Below are 18,406 nucleotides of genomic sequence, written 5' to 3' on the forward strand. Positions count from 1 at the left end.
AACATAGGATCTTTAATAACAGGTCCAGTCACAACACAGAGTTCATCATCTGTGGCAGTAACAGCAGCCACACCAGCTCACACTATCCTATCTACAGCAACACAAAGCACATCATTTGTGACAACAATGCCACAAAACACAGCCTCTTTAAAAACAACAACACTGCAAACTACAGCTTCTGTAACAACAGTGCCACAAACTACATCATCTGAGACAACAATTACAAAAAGCACATCATTTGTGACAACAATGCCACAAACAACAGCCTCTGCAACAACAGCATCAGAAACTACAGCCTTTGTAAGACCAGCACCACAAACTACATATGTTACAACACCACAAACTACATTATCTGTGACAACGCCACAAACTACATCATCTGTAACAACACCACAAAGCACGTCATTTGTGACAACAAAGCCACAAACTACATCATCTGTGACAACAACGGCACAAAGTACAGCCTCTGTTATAACAACGCTGCAAACTACAGCCTCTTTAACAACAGCACCACAACCAACATCATCTGTTACAACCACGGCACAAACTACATCATCTGCGACAACAATGACACAAACTGCACCATCTGTGATAACAACGCCACAAACTACATCATCTGTGACAACGCTACACAGCACATTATTTGTAACAACAATGCCACAAACAACATCATCTGTGACAACAACACAAAGCACATCATTTATGACAACAAAGCCACAAACTACAGCCTCTGTAACAACAACACCACACAGCACACTATCTGTGACAACAATGCCACAAACTACATCATCTGTAACAACAAAGCCACATACTACATCATCTGTAACAACAGCGACACACACTCTATCATCTGTAACGACAATGCCAGAAACGACATCATCTGTGACAACGCCACAAAGCACAGCATTTGTGACAACAATGCCACAAACTACAGTCCCTGTAACAACAATGCCACAAACGTCATTGTCTGTTACAACAACGTCACAAACGACATCATCTGTGACAACAACACAACAAAATACATCATTTGTGACAACAATGCAACAAACTGCAGTCTCTGTAACAACACCACAAACTTCATCATCCACTACAAAGCCACAAACTACATCATCTGTGACAACGCTACACAGCACTATATCATCTGTAACAACAAAGCCAGAAAATACATCATCTGCGACAACAACACCACAAAGCACATCATTTGTGACAACAATGCCACAAACTTCAGCCTCTGTAACAACAATGCCACAAACTACATCATCCGTAATAACAAAGCCACAAACTACATCATCTGTGACAACAATGGAACAAACTACAGCCTCTGTAACAAAAATGCTGCAAACTACAGACTTTGTAACAATAACAATGCCACAAAGCATAGCATTTGTGACAACAATGCCACCAACTACAACCTCTGTAACAGCACCAGAAACTACAGCCTCTGTAACAACAATGCCACAAACGACATCATCTGTGACAACAACGCAAAAAAACACATCATTTGTAATAGCAATGCAACAAACTACATCATCTGTTACAATGCCACAAACGACATCCTCTGTAACAACAGCACAACACACTATATCATCTGTAGCAACAATGCCACAAACTACATTGTATGTCACAACAACGGCACAAAGCACAGCATTTGTGACATCAATGCCACTAACTACAGCCTCTGTAACAGAACCAGAAACTACATCATCTGTCACAACAAGTCCACAAACTACATTGTCTGTTACAACAACTCCACAAACGCCATCATCTGTGACAACGCAACAAAACACATCATTTGTGACAGCAATGCAACAAACTACAGCCTCTGTAACAACATCACAACAAACTTCATCATCTGTTACAATGCCACAAACGACATCCTCTGTAACAACAGCACAACACACTATATCATCTGTAGCAACAATGCCACAAACTACATTGTCTGTCACAACAACGCCACAAACTACATCATCTGTAACATCAATGCCACAAACAATATCATCTGTGATAACAACGCCACAAAGCACAGCATTTGTGACAGCAATGCAACAAACTACAGCCTCTGTAACAACATCACAACAAACTTCATCATCTGTTACAATGCCACAAACTACAGTCTCTGTTACAACAACGCCACAATCTACAGCCTCTCTAACAACAGCACCACAAACAACACCATCTGTGACAACAACACAAACTGCACCATCTGTGATAACAATGCCACAAACTACACCCTCTTTAAAAACGACAACAATGCCACAGGCTACAGCTTCTGGAATAATAGCGCCACATAGTACATCATCACTAACAACAATGCCACAAACTACAGCCTCTACAACAACAATGCCACAAAGTACATCATTTTTAACAACAATGCCAGAAACTACAGCCTCTGCTACAACAACGCAGCAAACGAGAGCCTCTATAACAACAGCACCACGAACTACATTGTCTGTAACAACAATGCCACAGTATTCATCATCTGTGACAACAACTGCAAAAACTACAGCCTCTGTAATAACAATGGCGCAAACTACAGCCTCTGTAACAACAATGCCACGAACAACATCATCTGTTACAACAATGCCACAGAACACATCATTTGTGACAACAATGCAACAGACTACATCCTCTGTAACAACAGCACCACAAACTACATCATCTGTAACAACAATGCCACGAACAACATCACTTGTGACAACAACGCAAGCTACAGCCTCTGTAACAATAGCGCCACGAACTACATCATCTCTAACAACAATGCCACAAACTACATCATCTGTAACAGCGCCACGAACTACATCATCTGTAACAACAAAGCCACAAACTACATCATCTGTGACAACAACGCAACAAAACATATTGTTTGTGACAACAATGCCACAAAGCCAGTCCTTTGTGACGACATTGCCACAACCTAGAGCCTTTGTAACAACAACACCAATGACATCATCTGCAGCAACAACGCCACAAACTACAGCCTCTGTAACAACAACGCTACAAAGTACACAGAGTATATCATCCGTAACAGCAACACCACAAAGTACATCATTTGCAGAAACAATGCCACAAACTACATCATTTGTGACAACACCACAAAACACATTATTAGTGACAACAATAGCACAAACAACAACCTCTGCAACAACAATGCTACAAAGTACATCATCTGTGAGAATAACGGCACAACCTACAGCCTCTGTAGCAATGCCACAAAGCACATCATTTGTAACAACAACACCACACAGCACATCATCCGTGACAAAAACGCCACAAACTAAATCATCAGTAACAATAACGTCACAAACTACATCATCTGTGACAATACCACAGAGCACATCAATTGTGACAACAATGCCACAAACTACATCATCTGATACAACAACACCACAAACTACATCATCTGTGACAACAACGTCACAAGCTACATCTTTTGGGACAATGCCACAAACTACAGCCTTTGTAATAACACCACAAACCACATTAACTGATTCTGGGAGAAATATAGTGTTTTTCAAGTATTGCCCTAAAATCGCTGATGTGAGGCCCCTCATCTTTGAACACCCAACTGTGATCCGGACCACATGCCTAGTTTCAAACGATGCCAATGAGGACGAGCCAGATCAGAACAACACAAGTGAGGTAATTACAATATTTTAGGGAGTAGTTTGACATTTTGGGATACACCCTTGTTCACTCATTTGTAAGTAAATAAAGATAGGTAGGATTGATACCACTCTCATGTTTGTGCGGTCAATATGAAGCTAAACCCTGTAATTAGGGGGCTCAACAGAACGGCTGGCTATGCCCAAGTTAACAAAATCCACCTACATGTTTAACATGTTATGTCTAGATTTCTATGATGGGCTGTAGTTCCATACAGTATTTACTATACAGATATGAGAGTGCTATCCTCTCACAGTATTTCTCACAGTGGAGACCTGTCATACGCTGGAATACATGTATTCCAGCAACTTGCTCAGGTGTTTATACTTAATACATCAACAGTCACTAACCATCACTACTTATCTGTAGTAAAAAATCTTTCTTTGTCATTTTCACAGATTCCCACATTGTCACCTGAAGTGTAAATTAACATGTCTTTGGCCTGTGGGACGAGACCAGAGCACCCATAGGAAACCAATGCAGACACAGGTAGAAGATGCAAACACAGAGGAAGGCCCCAGCTGGCCAGTGGGTTCAAACTAAAAACCTTTGAGGCAACAGTGTGAACAACTGCAGTACCGTCTCACACCTGTATTAGACACAGAAGCCTTGATATCCTTATCTTCGGCTGACTGGTGATCATCTCAACCTATCTTCAGTGAGCCCCTACACACCCTAGTTTATTGTGTGCTAAAGAGGAAGAATTCCAACAATGATGGCCCTGAAATGTTTTCGAATGAGCATATAAAAAAACAAAAACAAAAAAATCAAAAGCCAGTGGTATGTTTTATAATCTCTGCTCCACCGTCAATGTGATGTCACTGATACTCGTTAGGTGTCTCACACTGAATGTTTGTTTTCTTAGCTCAGCTGTATGTTGATTTTATGCAGTGGACTGTGAAGTAGTAACTGTAAAGAAGACAGGGTACAGCCACATATAGATACATCACTCAGCTGCCAGTGGCATGGATGCTTACAACACAGATTGTTAAAGTAAGCCAGGCACTGAATGATGTCTGTAGAGATTCTTCCTACATGTTTGTGCTGGTTAGGCCAGTTATGCACCCATTTTTTTTGTCTCCTTAAGATAACATGCTGATAACCAACCAACCACATGATTGAAACTAAAAGCTTTTTTTTTTTCTTTCAGGTTTCATTTCCTTTTATATATTTGTTTTAGCTAAGCCAAGTATTTGTTTATGGGTTCTGTTGCCATTTTAAATTATTTTTTAAAGTCATTTTTACTTTTATTTAGATATTGAAGTGTGATATTTTTAAATAAAGTGTGATTCCCTGTTGCCTTTGTATCTTAAATAATATCAATAGTTTTTAACCATGTGGTAGAGGTATGCCTTTACCTACTTTACATTGCCAAATCAATTTGATTCAGATGTTTTTGTAATCACGGGTACAATCTTAATCAATTTAATCTTGAGAAGCCAATGCTGCAAAATAATAAAACATGTTGCATTAAACTATATGTAACAACATTATGTCCTTGTGTCAATGCCCTGTAACTGATTTGAATAGATGACACACTGTTTTTTATGTCTGTATGGTCTAGTGTCCTATTGTCTGGACAGAAGTCTGTGTTAAAGTCACAGAAAATGTGTGTATGTTGCAGTGATCCACACCCACCAGAAAATAATTTCAGTATCTCTTAATGTCCATAGACCTGGGTGGGTCAATGCTAAATTTGGATCCTATACTACAGTTAAAGACATGACGTTGTTGCCTTGCCTTTATATTTATTCACTTTGACGAGGGTCCTAATAAAGTATACTATTATGTTCTTCACAGATTCCATTCTTCTAAGTCTTTTATACTAAATAGAGAAAGGATTGCGTAGGCAGTTGTGATGCCCACTGTGGCGGAACTAAAATAAGAGTGCCAACCACAAAAACTTTAACTTCCACCTAAGATTTGTAGAAATTCACAAAATTAATTTCAAAATCATTTTTGACAGCAGACTAAATATACTTCATTTCAATACACAGTTACTAAATTTGATTTGTCAAGTGAGTCAGTTCTCTATTTGTGAAAGGGATGTAAGATAAGATAAGGACATGCGGTTAGTTCATTTGAGTGGAATGCATGGGCAACAGTGCTCAGGATCGTCTAGTGACTGAACTATGTAAGTGACTATGAATCTGAAGCTGTCTGGGCAGTTTTTCCCCCCTTTGTCTCTATTGTTTCTTCACCCATGTCAAAACACGTCATTTTAGTTTGCAGCAATATATATAGGACCTAGGCAAACAGAACGCATCACAAGGGTGTGCACCAGGGACAAGTACATAAGGAGTCTCTGAACCAGTTTTTTAATTAATGCAAATCTAAAAACATTATTAATACATTTTGACTATTGCTTTGGGTAAGTACATTTTTTCTGTCTATATTCTATATTTTAGATTGTAACTTATGTTTCAGTATACTGTACATTTAATTGCATGTAATATCTAGGCAATTTGGTGTGGAATTTTGCTTGTCATTAGGCTACTGCATGGTATTATTTTTTCTGCCTATCTTATTTTGATGCCAAGCCATGACAAAAAGCTATGATTAAAAAGAATAGCAATAATGCATTGGTTCTTGGAGGAGCATCTTTTTGCTTGTCCCTCTCTAGAGTGAGATCAGAAGTCAGTGTCTGCAGGCTGCATGCTTGTAGCCTGTAGGGCTTTTAACAGTTTACCTGATCAAGTGTTAATGGTTAAAGGGAAGTCTCTCTATTTAGTGCACATGTAAATACAGTACATTTTATATAGCTTTAGATAAATGTGGTGTTTGAAATGTTTCAATATTTGACAATACAGATTGATGTCTAAAGACTGTTCTGTTTCAGCAAAAGAAAAGACATGATCTTTACTTGCTTTAACTTGCAATGTAAAGTATTTTCCACACTGCAATAGCTTTTAAGCTTAACCCACATCTTAAAGACTACATTATAATTACACCACACATTTCAGATTATTTTCAAGTGTCCTAGAGGACTGACAATGAATTGGCTCTACCATATCTATATTATTTCACTACTATATTACTATATAATACTGTATATTTTACTTTTTTAGATGTTTTATTTTGTTACATTTGGCTACATTTCCAGTCGATTCTTTGGCTGCCAACATTACATAACAACCTAAAGTAAATTGTGGTTGAACTCAAGATACAAGATAATGGACATCATGTAAGGCATCTTAAGCGGAATTACAATTTTTTATTTTTTTTTTGGTTGTTCTGTTCTTCGTTGGTATGTCTTGAAATTGACCTTGACTGTCAAGGTTAACAAAATTGTGGAAAAGGAAATTTAATTTTGGTAATATTTCATTTCCAGCTACCGCATCCTACAATCTGAAATCAAATACGAACTCCAAAAGGAGCAAAAAAATAATATATATATATACATATTATTAATAATATAATAATATAATATAATATATATATATATATATATCTCCAACATTAATTAACTTACTTAAAATGGTATTGAGTGAAATCCTCTTGGTTGTATAAAAATTGCAATATGATTCTTACTATGTAATTTAAGACTTATATTTAGTTACTTCTAAACTTCAGGAGAAGAAAATCAATGCAATTAACACTGTTGTTATTGGTAAGTTTAAGCAATTCATATCGCCTTAAATACAAATGTTATTCACCTTGAAGGGCAAATATTCGACTAAAAATGCTACAATGTTTATAATGCTACAATGCTAAATGACACTTTGTACTATCTTCAGAAATTAAACATTAAACATATTTGATTATTATCTATTTGAATATGTTTTTCTGAATCACCGTACTGTCAAATTTTGCAGGATCAAGAGTGTACACAATGGGTGTTGGACGAGTCTTATCATTTTTGCTCATTCTTACAGGTAAGCTAGAGAATATTGCCAAAAAAAGTGATGGTTTCAAGAGCGCTCTGGCAAAATAATGTTACTGTAAACACATTAATCCTTCTTTTCTTTACAATAGTAGCCACTGGGTTTGCACAAGGCACAACCACTGCCCCAGCAACAACAACTACAGCTACTCCAACAACAACAACCACGGCTGCTCCAACAACAACAACGACAGCTGCCCCAACAACGACAACTACAGCTGCCCCAACAACAACAACCACAGCTGCCGCAACCACAACAACTACAGCGGCTCCAACAACAACAACCACAGCTGCTCCAACGACTACAACCACAGCTGCTCCAACAACAACCACTACAGCTGCCCAAACAACAACAACCACATCTGCCCCAACAACGACAACTACAGCTGCCCCAACAACAACCACAGCTGCTCCAACAACAACAACAACAGGTGCCCTAACCACAACAACTACAGCGGCTCCAACAACAACAACCACAGCTGCTCCAACGACTACAACCACAGCTGCTCCAACAACAACCACTACAGCTGCCCCAACAACAACAACCACAGCTGCTCCAACAACTACAACCACAGCTGCCCCAACAACTACAACTACAGCTGCCCCAACAACAACCACTACAGCTGCCCCAACAACAACAACCACAGCCGCCCCAACCACAACAACTACAGCTGCTCCAACAACTACAACCACAGCTGCTCCAACAACAACCACTACAGCTGCCCCAACAACAACAACCGCAGCTGCTCCAACAACTACAACCACAGCTGCCCCAACAACTACAACCACAGCTCCTCCAACAACAACCACTACAGCTGCCCCAACAATGACCACTACAGCTGCCCCAACAACAACAACCACAGCTGCCCCAACCACAACTACAGCTGCTCCAACAACTACAACCACAGCTGCTCCAACAACAACCACTACAGCTGCCCCAACAACAACAACAACAGCTGCTCCAACAACTACAACCACAGCTGCCCCAACCACAACAACTACAGCTGCTCCAACAACTACAACCACAGCTGCTCCAACAACAACCACTACAGCTGCCCCAACAACAACAACCACAGCTGCCCCAACAACGATAACCACAGCTACCCCAACCACGACAACTACAGCGGCTCCAACAACTACAACCACAGCTGCTCCAACAACAACTACAGCTGCCCCAACAACAACCACTATAGCTGCCCCAACAACAACAACCGCTGCCCCAACAACGACAACCACAGCTGCCCCAACCACGACAACTACAGCAACTCCAACAACTACAACCACAGCTGCTCCAACAACAACTACTACAGCTGCCCCAACAACAACGACCACAGCTGCTCCAACAACTACAACCACAGCTGCTCCAACAACTACAACCACAGCTGCTCCAACAACTACAACCACAGCTGCTCCAACAACAACCACTACAGCTGCCCCAACAACTACAACCACGGCTCCTCCAACAACAACAACCACAGCTGCTCCAACAACAACCACTACAGCTTCCCCAACAACAACAACCACAGCTGCCCCAACCACAACCACAGCTGCTCCAACAACTACAACCACAGCTCCTCCAACAACAACCACTACAGCTGCCCCAACAACTACAACTACAGCTGCTCCAACAACAACCACTACAGCTGCCCCAACAACTACAACCACGGCTCCTCCAACAACAACAACCACAGCTGCTCCAACAACAACCACTACAGCTTCCCCAACAACAACAACCACAGCTGCCCCAACAACGACAACCACAGCTGCCCCAACCACGACAACTACAGCGGCTCCAACAACTACAACCACAGCTGCTCCAACAACAACTACTACAGCTGCCCCAACAACAACGACCACAGCTGCTCCAACAACTACAACCACAGCTGCTCCAACAACTACAACCACAGCTGCTCCAACAACAACCACTACAGCTGGCCCAACAACAACAACCACAGCTGCTCCAACAACTACAACCACAGCTGCTCCAACAACTACAACCACAGCTGCCCCAACCACGACAACTACAGCGGCTCCAACAACTACAACCACAGCTGCTCCAACAACAACTACTACAGCTGCCCAAACAACAACGACCACAGCTGCTCCAACAACTACAACCACAGCTGCTCCAACAACAACCACTACAGCTGCCCCAACAACAACAACCACAGCTGCTCCAACAACTACAACCACAGCTGCCCCAACAACAACAACCGCTGCCCCAACAACGACAACCACAGCTGCCCCAACCACGACAACTACAGCAACTCCAACAACTACAACCACAGCTGCTCCAACAACAACTACTACAGCTGCCCCAACAACAACGACCACAGCTGCTCCAACAACTACAACCACAGCTCCTCCAACAACAACCACTACAGCTGCCCCAACCACAACAACTACAGCTGCTCCAACAACAACAACCACAGCTGCTCCAACAACTACAACTACAGCTGCTCCAACAACAACCACTACAGCTGCCCCAACAACTACAACGACGGCTCCTCCAACAACAACAACAACCACAGCTGCTCCAACAACAACCACTACAGCTTCCCCAACAACAACAACCACAGCTGCCCCAACAACGACAACCACAGCTGCCCCAACCACGACAACTACAGCGGCTCCAACAACTACAACCACAGCTGCTCCAACAACAACCACTACAGCTGCCCCAACAACAACAACCACAGCTGCTCCAACAACTACAACCACAGCTGCCCCAACAACTACAACCACAGCTCCTCCAACAACAACCAGTACAACTGCCCCAACCACAACAACTACAGCTGCTCCAACAACAACCACTACAGCTGCCCCAACAACTACAACCACGGCTCCTCCAACAACAACAACCACAGCTGCTCCAACAACAACCACTACAGCTTCCCCAACAACAACAACCACAGCTGCCCCAACAATGACAACCACAGCTGCCCCAACCACAACCACAGCTGCTCCAACAACTACAACCACAGCTCCTCCAACAACAACCACTACAGCTGCCCCAACAACTACAACTACAGCTGCTCCAACAACAACCACTACAGCTGCCCCAACAACTACAACCACGGCTCCTCCAACAACAACGACCACAGCTGCTCCAACAACAACCACTACAGCTTCCCCAACAACAACAACCACAGCTGCCCCAACAACTACAACTACAGCTGCTCCAACAACAACCACTACAGCTGCCCCAACAACTACAACCACGGCTCCTCCAACAACAACAACCACAGCTGCTCCAACAACAACCACTACAGCTTCCCCAACAACAACAACCACAGCTGCCCCAACAACGACAACCACAGCTGCCCCAACCACGACAACTACAGCGGCTCCAACAACTACAACCACAGCTGCTCCAACAACAACTACTACAGCTGCCCCAACAACAACGACCACAGCTGCTCCAACAACTACAACCACAGCTGCTCCAACAACTACAACCACAGCTGCTCCAACAACAACCACTACAGCTGCCCCAACAACAACAACCACAGCTGCTCCAACAACTACAACCACAGCTGCCCCAACCACGACAACTACAGCGGCTCCAACAACTACAACCACAGCTGCTCCAACAACAACTACTACAGCTGCCCAAACAACAACGACCACAGCTGCTCCAACAACTACAACCACAGCTGCTCCAACAACTAAAACCACAGCTGCTCCAACAACAACCACTACAGCTGCCCCAACAACAACAACCACAGCTGCTCCAACAACTACAACCACAGCTGCCCCAACAACAACAACCGCTGCCCCAACAACGACAACCACAGCTGCCCCAACCACGACAACTACAGCAACTCCAACAACTACAACCACAGCTCCTCCAACAACAACCACTACAGCTGCCCCAACCACAACAACTACAGCTGCTCCAGCAACAACAACCACAGCTGCTCCAACAACTACAACTACAGCTGCTCCAACAACAACCACTACAGCTGCCCCAACAACTACAACGACGGCTCCTCCAACAACAACAACAACCACAGCTGCTCCAACAACAACCACTACAGCTTCCCCAACAACAACAACCACAGCTGCCCCAACAACGACAACCACAGCTGCCCCAACCACGACAACTACAGCGGCTCCAACAACTACAACCACAGCTGCTCCAACAACAACCACTACAGCTGCCCCAACAACAACAACCACAGCTGCTCCAACAACTACAACCACAGCTGCCCCAACAACTACAACCACAGCTCCTCCAACAACAACCAGTACAACTGCCCCAACCACAACAACTACAGCTGCTCCAACAACAACCACTACAGCTGCCCCAACAACTACAACCACGGCTCCTCCAACAACAACAACCACAGCTGCTCCAACAACAACCACTACAGCTTCCCCAACAACAACAACCACAGCTGCCCCAACAACGACAACCACAGCTGCCCCAACCACAACCACAGCTGCTCCAACAACTACAACCACAGCTCCTCCAACAACAACCACTACAGCTGCCCCAACAACTACAACTACAGCTGCTCCAACAACAACCACTACAGCTGCCCCAACAACTACAACCACGGCTCCTCCAACAACAACGACCACAGCTGCTCCAACAACAACCACTACAGCTTCCCCAACAACAACAACCACAGCTGCCCCAACAACGACAACCACAGCTGCCCCAACCACGACAACTACAGCGGCTCCAACAACTACAACCACAGCTGCTCCAACAACAACTACTACAGCTGCCCCAACAACAACGACCACAGCTGCTCCAACAACTACAACCACAGCTGCTCCAACAACTACAACCACAGCTGCTCCAACAACAACCACTACAGCTGCTCCAACAACAACAACCACAGCTGCTCCAACAACTACAACTACAGCTGCTCCAACAACAACCACTACAGCTGCTCCAACAACTACAACCACAGCTGCTCCAACAACAACTACTACAGCTGCCCCAATGACAACGACCACAGCTGCTCCAACAACTACAACCACAGCTGCTCCAACAACAACCACTACAGCTGCCCCAACCACAACAACTACACCTGCTCCAACAACAACAACCACAGCTGCTCCAACAACTACAACCACAGCTGCTCCAACAACTACAACCACAGCTGCCCCAACAACAACAACCGCTGCCCCAACAACGACAACCACAGCTGCCCCAACCACGACAACTACAGCAACTCCAACAACTACAACCACAGCTCCTCCAACAACAACCACTACAGCTGCCCCAACCACAACAACTACAGCTGCTCCAGCAACAACAACCACAGCTGCTCCAACAACTACAACTACAGCTGCTCCAACAACAACCACTACAGCTGCCCCAACAACTACAACGACGGCTCCTCCAACAACAACAACAACCACAGCTGCTCCAACAACAACCACTACAGCTTCCCCAACAACAACAACCACAGCTGCCCCAACAACGACAACCACAGCTGCCCCAACCACGACAACTACAGCGGCTCCAACAACTACAACCACAGCTGCTCCAACAACAACCACTACAGCTGCCCCAACAACAACAACCACAGCTGCTCCAACAACTACAACCACAGCTGCCCCAACAACTACAACCACAGCTCCTCCAACAACAACCAGTACAACTGCCCCAACCACAACAACTACAGCTGCTCCAACAACAACCACTACAGCTGCCCCAACAACTACAACCACGGCTCCTCCAACAACAACAACCACAGCTGCTCCAACAACAACCACTACAGCTTCCCCAACAACAACAACCACAGCTGCCCCAACAACGACAACCACAGCTGCCCCAACCACAACCACAGCTGCTCCAACAACTACAACCACAGCTCCTCCAACAACAACCACTACAGCTGCCCCAACAACTACAACTACAGCTGCTCCAACAACAACCACTACAGCTGCCCCAACAACTACAACCACGGCTCCTCCAACAACAACGACCACAGCTGCTCCAACAACAACCACTACAGCTTCCCCAACAACAACAACCACAGCTGCCCCAACAACGACAACCACAGCTGCCCCAACCACGACAACTACAGCGGCTCCAACAACTACAACCACAGCTGCTCCAACAACAACTACTACAGCTGCCCCAACAACAACGACCACAGCTGCTCCAACAACTACAACCACAGCTGCTCCAACAACTACAACCACAGCTGCTCCAACAACAACCACTACAGCTGCTCCAACAACAACAACCACAGCTGCTCCAACAACTACAACTACAGCTGCTCCAACAACAACCACTACAGCTGCTCCAACAACTACAACCACAGCTGCTCCAACAACAACTACTACAGCTGCCCCAATGACAACGACCACAGCTGCTCCAACAACTACAACCACAGCTGCTCCAACAACAACCACTACAGCTGCCCCAACCACAACAACTACACCTGCTCCAACAACAACAACCACAGCTGCTCCAACAACTACAACTACAGCTGCTCCAACAACAACCACTACAGCTGCTCCAACAACTACAACCACGGCTCCTCCAACAACAACAACCACAGCTGCTCCAACAACAACCACTACAGCTGCCCCAACAACAACAACCACAGCTGCCCCAACAACGACAACCACAGCTGCCCCAACCACAACTACAGTGGCTCCAACAACTACAACCACAGCTGCTCCAACAACAACCACTACCGCTGTCCCAACAACAACAACCACAGCCGCCCCAACAACAACAACAGCTGCTCCAACAACTACAACCACAGCTGCTCCAACAACAACAACTACAGCTGCTCCAACAACAACAACAACAACTGCTCCAACAACAACAACCACAGCTGCCCCAACCACGACAACTACAGCTACCCCAACAACAACAACCACAGCTGCCCCAACAACTACAACCACAGCTGCTCCAACAACTACAACCACAGCTGCTCCAACAACAACCACTACAACTGCCTCAACAACAACAACCACAGCTGCCCCAACAACGACAACCACAGCTGCCCCAACCACAGCAACTACAGCTGCCCCAACAACAACAACCACAGCCGCTCCAACAACCACAGCTGCTCCAACAACTACAACCACAGCTGCTCCAACAACAACAACTACAGCTGCTCCAACAACAACAACCACAACTGCTCCAACAACAACTACAGCTGCTCCAACAACAACAACCACAGCTGCTCCAACAACAACAACTACAGCTGCCCCAACAACAACAACCACAGCTGCCCCAACCACGACAACTACAGCAGCTCCAACAACTACAACCACAGCTGCTCCAACAACAACCACTACAGCTGCCCCAACAGCAACCACAGCTGCTCCAACAACAACAACAACTACAGCCGCTCCGACAACAACAACCACAGCTGCCCCAACACAAAGTGTGCGTATTGGGGCAGTTTTGCAGCAAACATATGAAGTAGAACTTAGTGATCCAAACAGCGAACAATTTAAGGCTCTTGCAAACACGGTTGTCTTAGTGGTGAGTACAGCATTCTTATTATTTTACCGATTGGATTCTGTGACAATTTCCTAATTTCATTTGGAGATTACTATGTTTGTTTCTTTACGTTTTTGTGTTCTCTTTTTTTTCCACAGTACACTGAAATCTACATATCTAGATATGGCTCGCTTTTCGTCCGCTGTACTGTCATACAATTTAGGTAACATTTTAAATTTCAACTGAATGTGCTCTACTGTCTGGGTTGTGTTCACCAATCTTATATTTTTATGTTATCATGACAAAATATCATGGAAACTGTTGATATAATTTTGACATGTGCACTTGCTTTTGCAGAGAAGCTGTGGTTAGAGCACGAGCAAGCAATACTGAAGCAGAGGTGGATGTTGTGTTCAACAATACTGCATCACCAGAACAAATCCCACAAGCTGAAGCTGTTGCAACAACCTTAGTAGAAGCTTTCTCTAACTCCAGCAATAACTTCAACCTCACTGTTGACACCAACTCTGTCGGAGTAGTTCGTAAGTAAACAGTACCTCTAAAATTTATTCCAGTAGCTGTTAGAGCATAGACGAGCATAGACATATAGACATTGATCCTTTTATTGTGTGTCATGAGTGTGTATGTGTTTGTGTGTGTGTGTTTGCATCTATTTTTAATATCGGTATCAATCTTAGTTTTATGTCATACTACAATTAATTTTAGGGTTTAAATGATCCTGTTCCGCTGCCAATACCTTTACTGATCCTGCTATTAGAATTGTTTTCCTGATTCCATGTTGACAAATTACAGCAAACATCAGTATGACTTTTTGTATAAAATCATACTGTATTTTGTGATGTACATCTTTCCAAAAAAGACCCTCTGGCTACTGTGGCCATTTTATTCATATTTCTTGCATGTTTCTTTTTACAGCAACTGCTGTAACGACAACTACTGTTCCCGCAACTACAACTACCGGTGCTGCAACTACAACTGCAAGTGCTGCAACTACAACTACCGACGCTGCAACTACAACTACCGGTGCTGCAACCACAACTACCGACGCTGCAACTACAACTACCGCTGCTGCAATTACAACTACCGCTGCTGCAACAACGACAACCACAGCTGCCCCAACCACAACTACAGCTGCCCCAACAACCACTACAGCTGCCCCAACAACAACAACCACAGCCGCTCCAACAACAACAGCTGCTCCAACAACTACAACCACAGCTGCCCCAACAACAACACCTACCGCTGCTCCAACAACAACCACTACAGCTTCCCCAACAACAACAACCACAGCTGCCCCAACAACGACAACCACAGCTGCCCCCACCACGACAACTACAGCGGCTCCAACAACTACAACCACAGCTGCTCCAACAACAACTACTACAGCTGCCCCAATGACAACGACCACAGCTGCTCCAACAACTACAACCACAGCTGCTCCAACAACAACCACTACAGCCGCCCCAACAACAACAACAACAGCTGCTCCAACAACTACAACCACAGCTGCTCCAACAACAACAACTACAGCTGCTCCAACAACAACAACAACAACTGCTCCAACAGCAACAACCACAGCTACCCCAACAACAACAACCACAGCTGCTCCAACAACTACAACCACAGCTGCTCCAACAACAACCACTACAACTGCCCCAACAACAACAACCACAGCTGCCCCAACAACGACAACCACAGCTGCCCCAACCACAGCAACTACAGCTGCCCCAACAACAACAACCACAGCCGCTCCAACAACCACAGCTGCTCCAACAACTACAACCACAGCTGCTCCAACAACAACAACTACAGCTGCTCCAACAACAACAACCACAACTGCTCCAACAACAACTACAGCTGCTCCAACAACAACAACCACAGCTGCTCCAACAACAACAACAACTACAGCTGCCCCAACAACAACAGCCACAGTTGCCCCAACCACGACAACTACAGCAGCTCCAACAACTACAACCACAGCTGCTCCAACAACAACCACTACAGCTGCCCCAACAGCAACCACAGCTGCTCCAACAACAACAACAACAACTACAGCCGCTCCGACAACAACAACCACAGCTGCCCCAACACAAAGTGTGCGTATTGGGGCAGTTTTGCAGCAAACATATGAAGTAGAACTTAGTGATCCAAACAGCGAACAATTTAAGGCTCTTGCAAACACGGTTGTCTTAGTGGTGAGTACAGCATTCTTATTATTTTACCGATTGGATTCTGTGACAATTTCCTAATTTCATTTGGAGATTACTATGTTTGTTTCTTTACTTTTTTGTGTTCTCTTTTTTTTCCACAGTACACTGAAATCTACATATCTAGATATGGCTCGCTTTTCGTCCGCTGTACTGTCATACAATTTAGGTAACATTTTAAATTTCAACTGAATGTGCTCTACTGTCTGGTTTGTGTTCACCAATCTTATATTTTTATGTTATCATGACAAAATATCATGGAAACTGTTGATATAATTTTGACATGTGCACTTGCTTTTGCAGAGAAGCTGTGGCTAGAGCACGAGCAAGCAATACTGAAGCAGAGGTGGATGTTGTGTTCAACAATACTGCATCACCAGAACAAATCCCACAAGCTGAAGCTGTTGCAACAACCTTAGTAGAAGCTTTCTCTAACTCCAGCAATAACTTCAACCTCACTGTTGACACCAACTCTGTCGGAGTAGTTCGTAAGTAAACAGTACCTCTAAAATTTATTCCAGTAGCTGTTAGAGCATAGACGAGCATAGACATATAGACATTGATCCTTTTATTGTGTGTCATGAGTGTGTATGTGTTTGTGTGTGTGTGTTTGCATCTATTTTTAATATCGGTATCAATCTTAGTTTTATGTCATACTACAATTAATTTTAGGGTTTAAATGATCCTGTTCCGCTGCCAATACCTTTACTGATCCTGCTATTAGAATTGTTTTCCTGATTCCATGTTGACAAATTACAGCAAACATCAGTATGACTTTTTGTATAAAATCATACTGTATGTTGTGATGTACATCTTTCCAAAAAAGACCCTCTGGCTACTGTGGCCATTTTATTCATATTTCTTGCATGTTTCTTTTTACAGCAACTGCTGTAACGACAACTACCGTTCCCGCAACTACAACTACCGGTGCTGCAACTACAACTGCAAGTGCTGCAACTACAACTACCGACGCTGCAACTACAACTACCGGTGCTGCAACCACAACTACCAACGCTGCAACTACAACTACCGCTGCTGCAATTACAACTACCGCTGCTGCAACCACAACTACCGTTGCTGCAACCACAACTACCGCTGCTGCAACTACAACTACCGCTGCTGCAACCACAACTACCGTTGCTGCAACCACAACAACCGCTGCTGCAACTACAACTACCGCTGCTGCAACCACAACTACCGCTG

The sequence above is a fragment of the Pagrus pagrus genome, assembly GCF_965226575.1.
Source record: "Pagrus pagrus genome assembly, chromosome: 22".
Classification (NCBI taxonomy): Eukaryota; Metazoa; Chordata; class Actinopteri; order Spariformes; family Sparidae; genus Pagrus; species Pagrus pagrus.